This window comes from Astyanax mexicanus, chromosome 17 (genome assembly GCF_023375975.1).
Source record: "Astyanax mexicanus isolate ESR-SI-001 chromosome 17, AstMex3_surface, whole genome shotgun sequence".
NCBI lineage: Eukaryota > Metazoa > Chordata > Actinopteri > Characiformes > Acestrorhamphidae > Astyanax > Astyanax mexicanus.
This window is the reverse complement of record NC_064424.1, coordinates 4,743,260-4,750,480: the sequence shown is the minus strand read 5'-3', so window position 1 is coordinate 4,750,480 and position 7,221 is coordinate 4,743,260.

The window sequence follows — 7,221 nt, the reverse complement described above, 5'->3', positions numbered from 1 at the left end:
GTAAGTGTATAGCCTAATCTAATTCTTCTATTTTTTCAGATTTTATTTCTCATTTTTTTACCTATTTTATCCAAAATTTACATGGCCAATTACCCAACACTCTCAATAGGATTCCCCCTATCACTAGTGATGCCCCAACACACCAGGAGGGTGAAGATTAGCACATGCCTCCTCCGATACATGTGAAGTCAGACTCCGCCTCTTTTTTTTGAGCTGCTGCTGATGCAGCATTGCAGAGTAGCATCACAGTGCTAATATTAGGAGGAAAGCGCAGCGACTCTGTTTTGATACTGCTCGAATTGACATCACCCTTCGGAGTGATGTGGGGAAAGAGCGCTATCTACCCGCCCCTCTCAGGGCTCTGGCAGCTGATGGCAAGCTATATAAACAGGATTCGAACCGGTGATCTCCTGAACATAGTGGCAGCACTGTACACCGCTGTACCACTCTGAGCCCAGTCTAATCTAATTCTAATCTAATTCTAATGTACTCTAAGTGCATAAAATTAATGTGCACACAGTTAATGTTGGCATCAATCATCACACTGTAAGCCTGGATAATTTGAGGTATTTATTTTATAGTAATGTTTACTGAAAATGTAAAGAGTTGATTAAGTTGTCTGAATAGTAGGTGAATTTCATTGATGCTTTTTATTTTATCAAATGCATTAAACAATAATTCTACACTAAATTATATTGTCAAGGGAATAAAATAGATTTGTATTCAGCCTTCTGATTAAGTAAAGTATATATTTAAAAAACTCCATAGAGTAAAAAGTTTAGAGCACACAGCCAAGTCAGCAGCTTAGAAAATGATAAATGATGCTGGCTCTTGATGCCTACAACATAGGGGCCAGGCAGTTACTCATAATAGACAGCTCTGGAAAAAAAATAAGGGACAACTTCAGTTTCTGAATCGGTTTCTCAGATTTTTACTATTTATAGGTATATGTTTAAGATAAAAAAAAAAATAGTCTTTTAGAGCATTTATTTACAGAAAATGAGAAACGGCTGAAATAACAAAAAGATGCAGAGCTTTCAGACCTCAAATAATCCAAAGAAAACAAGTTCATATTCATAAAGTTTTAAGAGTTCAGAAATTAATATTTGGTGGAATAACACTGGTTTTTAAACACATTTTCATGCATCTTGGCATGTTCTCCTCCACCAGTCTTACACACTGCTTTTGGATAACTTTATGCTGCTTTGCTCCTGGTGCAAAAATTCCAGCAGTTCAGCTTGGTGGTTTGATGGCTTGTGATCATCCATCTTCCTCTTGATTATATTCCAGAGGTTTTCAATTTGGTAAAATCAAAGAAACTCATTTTTAAGTGGTCTCTTATTTTCCCAAAACCATCAGAACAAATGAGAAAACATTACTTTACTGTACCCAAGAGGAATAAGTACAAAACAAGGGATGTTGCATTTTTGATGTGTGTGTGTGAGAGTGGGTGGATGTGGTCAACATGTAAATTAGAGGAGTATTTGAACTTTTCCCCACTTTAAGCCCTGATCTGACCTGATGATCCTTATTTTCGCTACAGCACACAGTTTTTCAGGGTCAGAGTTTGGTGCAAACAGCATGAATCCATGGGCCAGAAGACATGGGGCCCTATTTTAGAGATCTTAAGGCAGCTTGATGTAGGGTGTGTCAGTGTGTCAGTCATCAGCAAAACGAGCAAAAGGCATGAACTAATTAATTAATCAATTAAAATGTGTGTGTTTGAGAGAGCGAGAAAGAGAGAGAGAGAACTGTCTATCAATAAATAAATCAAGTACCCTTCATTTAAACTCAGAATAGACTGGGAGTGGCCCTCCTTTACAATGTATATACATAAGATATAAAATAAAATATAAAATAAATAAGATACAAAAAAAGTTTTAAGAGTAGGAAATCATAAGTAAGAAATTCAAAAGGTAATAAAATAATAAATCAAAAGGCATCAAAAGTTCATCAAAACAGCCGAACGCACAAGAGAACTCCGAATCCCAGAATTCTATGAGGTGATCAGTGCAAACCAGGAACACCTGTTAGCACTGGTATATTTTTTCAACTCTATGGGATGCAATTCCAGCCACTGTATGTCCACTGACAAGGTTGTTGGTTCCAGAGTGATGAAGCATCAGGGTAAGAAGAGAGGTGGCTGAGTAAAGTGATGCTCCCATCATGCCTAGTGTCTACAGTAGAAGCCTGTGGGGGCAGAGCTATGATCTGGGGTTGATGCTGCAGTTGGTCAGGTCTAGGTTCTGCAATGTTATGAGCCCAAAAAAATTGACTATCTGAATATACTGAATATAGCCCAGGTTATTCCATCAATGGATCATTTTTTTCTCCCTGATGAACACGGCCATATTGCAAAGATGGCAATGTCAGGATTAATGGGGCTGGAATTGGGAAAGAGTTCAGGGTTCAGGGAGCATGAGATCATCATTTTCACACATGGATTGAGAGAGAGTTCACCACAGAGTCCAGATTTTAACCTCATTGAAAATCTTTGGAATGTGCTGGAGAAGACTTTGCGTAGTGCCACCAGCTGATCGCCGACGTGTTGCAGACGCTTGGCAAATATTCAACATGTTTAATATCTGACTCAGTCGGCGACTAGGAGTCAGGAGCAGCGGCTGCCTACAGCCAATTGGTTTACAGAAAGAGAGAACCACGGGTCCAAAACACATCTCCTGCTTTACCAGAGCCGTTTATGGAGAGTCTGACCACTTTCTGTTCCCCCTGCTGTCTCAGTAAATAACTGTTAAACTCTAGAGGGAGTCAGCGAGTGAGTCCTCTATGAATAGGGTGAATGGAGCTAAAGGCTAAAAGGCTATGCTTATGACTGGAGTTCAAAACGATAAAAAATTTAGTATAGTTCTGTGTTGAGGACATAAGTACACATTTCAGTATAAAACTGATTAGACATTTATAAACTCTGATTTTGTTTAGTTGCTTAATATGAACTCATTTATTTTGGACTCACTATAAGTGCGTATTCTCCTCTATAGAGATTCTCTGGCATGGCATCGCTAGTGCTCGTGTGTTTAGTTCAGGTGTGTTCTTGTGATGAAACGTGCTTCTGGAGAGCTGTGAGGTGAGTCTGCGATTTCCCACAACGAGAAATAATGTAATTTGTGACCCTGTGTCGCCAGTCAGTCGTGTAGTGTGAAAGTCTTAACAACTGAAGGACTCGTGATTAAAGTGCAACCAGTGAGCAGATGCAGATCCTGTTTTCAAAACTGATAAAATATCAGAAAAGTATAAAGATACAGCAGAACTGCTTTAAAAATCGTATTTTTGTATTTTTTCCTACATAGTAAATGAATAGTGAAGTAATCCAGACTATAAAGGAACACATATGGAATCATGTAGTAATTTAAGAGTAAACTTATATGGGGTTAAGATGTTAACTTGCGGTTTCTCAGGCTGGTAACCCTGATGAATGTATCCTGTTCTGTCCTGGAGTGGTCCTGATAAGAGCCAGTTTCATCATTCATAACATTTTTGATGGTCTTTGCGACTGCAAGGATGTAATTTTGATGATTTGTGGCATTTTATGGTCTCTGATAGCTTTAAAATACTGTATTATTCATACTATATGGTGGAATAATAATCCTTTTATTTTCTTAAAAATCGACAGTGCACCTTATAATCCAGTGGGACTTATGTATGAATTCGAGATTGTGCTTAATGGTGTTGTAGAAATGAAAATGAAAGGTGGGCTACCCCCACCTCTCGTCCGGGGTACAACTCCCCTGCGTGTTCGTTTGATAGAGAGAGTCAGACAGGTGGAGTGAAGTTGAAAGCAAACCAAGTATTTATTACAAAGTACTGAATATTCAGGAGAACCAACACATGAAAGACCGTCTAACAGCCGTCCCAGCATAAGTTCTGACCCCCCTCTGATCTGACTCCATGTTTTATACCCCAAATGACGTGAAGCCTGTTGATGAGGCGTTGCTAAAATCATCTCATGTTAGCATGCGTAATTTCACGTGTTAGTACTCAAGTTTCACGTGTCTGACCGGACCACTAGTGTTTGGCCTTGACTGTGTTCTTCCAGAATGAAACATCGTGGCACTATCTGTGTGTGTGCGTCACCCCCCTCTTTGAAGCCGCTGCAGGTTCCCCCACACACAGAAGACCGCTTTGATCTAAAAGCCTTTTCTGTAGCAATTTAGCCCCGTACCGAGCGTACCAGAGCGTACCAGCCGCTGATTGATGGCCATTAATTAGGGTCATGCAGTGAACGAAATGCATAAGTCTCACACTAGTTCTCATATGTTATATGTTAATGTGTTAGTGGCGCGTGGTTAGTCCGCCATATAATAAATCCTATGTGTTAGTAAATGTATCATGTGGGTTAATTTGTCATATAATAGAGTCTGTGTTAGTCACATGCCTGATCAAACAATGTTTTAAAGAATATACTGTGATTATTGGTTAATCTTTTATATAAATGCGTGTAAAATACACTGTGAGTAATAAAGATGATCAAATACAATGTGAGTATTGGTTATGCATATTGAATACAAGGTTTCACACAATGATTATGTCATTATAGATACTAAGATAAGTAATCATAACTGAAAGATATTTGTCAATAAACCCAACGTATAATAAACAGTTACTCCTCAATGGCCTCAAACCAATTTTATGTGGTGAACAGCACAATGACTGACTACTCCAAGTCTTGTAGTGTGAATCTAGCATAATATAAGTGCTAATCTATTAGTAATTGAACTAAAGCAAGTGTGTGTCAGCTCTAGGATCAGCCATGGCCCTAAACACAGTCAGGTGCAGAACGTACCGTTCTATACAGACTAATTATACCTGCTGAGTGGCATTGCTCAGCTCAGCACAGTGAGTCACGTGTTCACTGTGAGCTGCACATGCCGAGGGTTAAAGATCGCCTCGTCTGGGAGGTACGACAGCTGTACAGCACTCTCCCCTGAGCCATATAGCTTCTGTTTGGGGAACGGTTAAGTCTATACTGGCACTGGATGCCAGCTCACTGGGGCAAATGAGGAATCTACCGTTACATTTTTAAGATTAGGGGAGGCAAAAACACAAGCCTGATGATTTTCCTCTTTATGTTTCCCTTCTTATTGAATGTTTTATTATTTTTCTACATAGTAAATGAATAGTGAAGTTATCCAGACTATGAAGGAACACATAGGGAATCATGTAGGAGCTTAAAAAAGTGTTAAATAAACTAAAATACTCTGAAGCATTTAGGTGCTCTTATCTGTGTTTTCTGAGGCTGGTAACTCTGATGAACTTATCCTGTACAACAGAGGGAACACTTGCTCTTCCTTTCCTGGGGCGATTCTGATGAGTGCCAGTTCCATCATAAAGTTTTTTTATGGTCTTTGCAGTGACTGCACTTGAGGATACTTTCAAATTTCTTTACATGTTTTGACCAGTTATACCAACTCTACCAATTAACAATCTAACAATTATGTTATATACAGTTCCGGAAAAAATATAGAAAAAAGAGACCACTTCAGCTTCTGAATCAGTGTCTCTGATTTTGCCATATGTTAGAGCTTTTAGACCTCAAATAATGCCACACAGAGAGACAGCAAAGCCCATTGTGCTCTCTCAGGGCTCTGGCAGCTCATTAATTATTGATTTATTATATATCAATGTTGTATCAACCTAAAATAAAACCAATATTTCAGTGCATTAGAGATTAGAAAAAATGAATGTTGATTCAACACACTTTTGTGTTATCTGAGTTATCTTCCACTACCTCTATTATTGTAATATTATTAATACTCTGTCTGTCTGCAGTTCGCACGTGCTCCGGGGGCGTCACGTGTACCAGCAGCTCTGCTATTCAGAGGAGCTGGAAGGAGTGGGAGAGGGGAGAGGGCACTGGGAACAGGGAACTGGGGGACAGGGTATGCAGTGCATCCCAAACAGGCCTGGACAATCAGCTCTTTGTTGCCAATTTAAATTTTGTCTCTAAATAAAAGGAAATGAAAGGAAAGTTTAGCTGAGTTTATCTTTGCTTTGCATGTTTGAGGACACAGTAAATGCTTAAATATTTGCTATAGCTTTCAGAAGTGGCATACAATTATCCAAAAGCAGTGTGAAAGGTTGGTGGTGGAGAACAGGTCAAGATGCATGGTTGTATCTGTGATTAAAAAACCTTATTTGGAGTTTTCTTAAAAACTCTTAAAACTTTTGGATATGAACTTGTGTTTTTTTTTTTTTTGCATTATTTGAGGATTTGAGGTATGAAAGCTCTGCATCTTTTTTTGTAGTTTTTTTCAGGCATTTCTCTTCTCTTTTCTTTTCTGTTCATAAATGCTCTAAAAGACAATTTTTTTATTTTTCATTTGAAATTTGAGAGAAATGTTTACCGTAGTTTAAAGAATAAAACAACAATGTTAGTTTTATTCAAACATAAACCTATAAATGGCAAAAACCAGAGAAACTGATTCAGTTCTCCAAGTTTTTTTCAGAGCTGTATAGTACGGTGGCCGAGAAAGCCCAGCGCAGTGCAAATTGAAAAGCGCTGCAAAAGCACAAAACACATCCATCAAAATTACAACACAGGCGCAGCAAATAGAAAAACGCGCTGCAAATAGAACCACAACACAACGGAAGTGAGTCACAACACAACAGAATTTTCCCGGGGACCTTAAAAGATGCTGTACCAGTTGTATACAAAGGACAATAAGTGGCAAACAAGCTTCTGAAAACATGCTTCACAAAACGCCTTGTTTGCCACTTATTGTCCTTTGTACACATAGTGAAGTCCGAGACGTTACTGAAGACACAGATTAGCTGGTACAGCATCTTTTAAGGTCCCCCGGGAAAATTCCGTTGTGTTGTGACTCACTTCCGTTGTGTTGTGGTTGTATTTGCAGCGCGTTTTTCTATTTGCAGCGTGTTTTTCTATTTGCTGCGCGTTTTTCTATTTGCTGCGCCTGTGTTGTAATTTTGATGGATGTGTTTTGTGCTTTTGCAGCGCTTTTCAATTTGCACTGCGTTGGGCTTTCTCGGCCACCGTAGTATAGGAATAAATGGACATGAATCACGTGGAACAGCAGCAAACACGACTTTGCAATCCAAGTGGAGGCTTGGAAAAACAAGGAGCAGCAGCAGCAGTGCTGCAATAGGAGAGGTGGAGACTCCTCCCACACCTCCTCCTCCTTCTGGTTCTGTGTATTGTGTGTGTGTGTGTGTGTGTGTGTGTGTGTTGGGGGGGGGGGGGGGAAA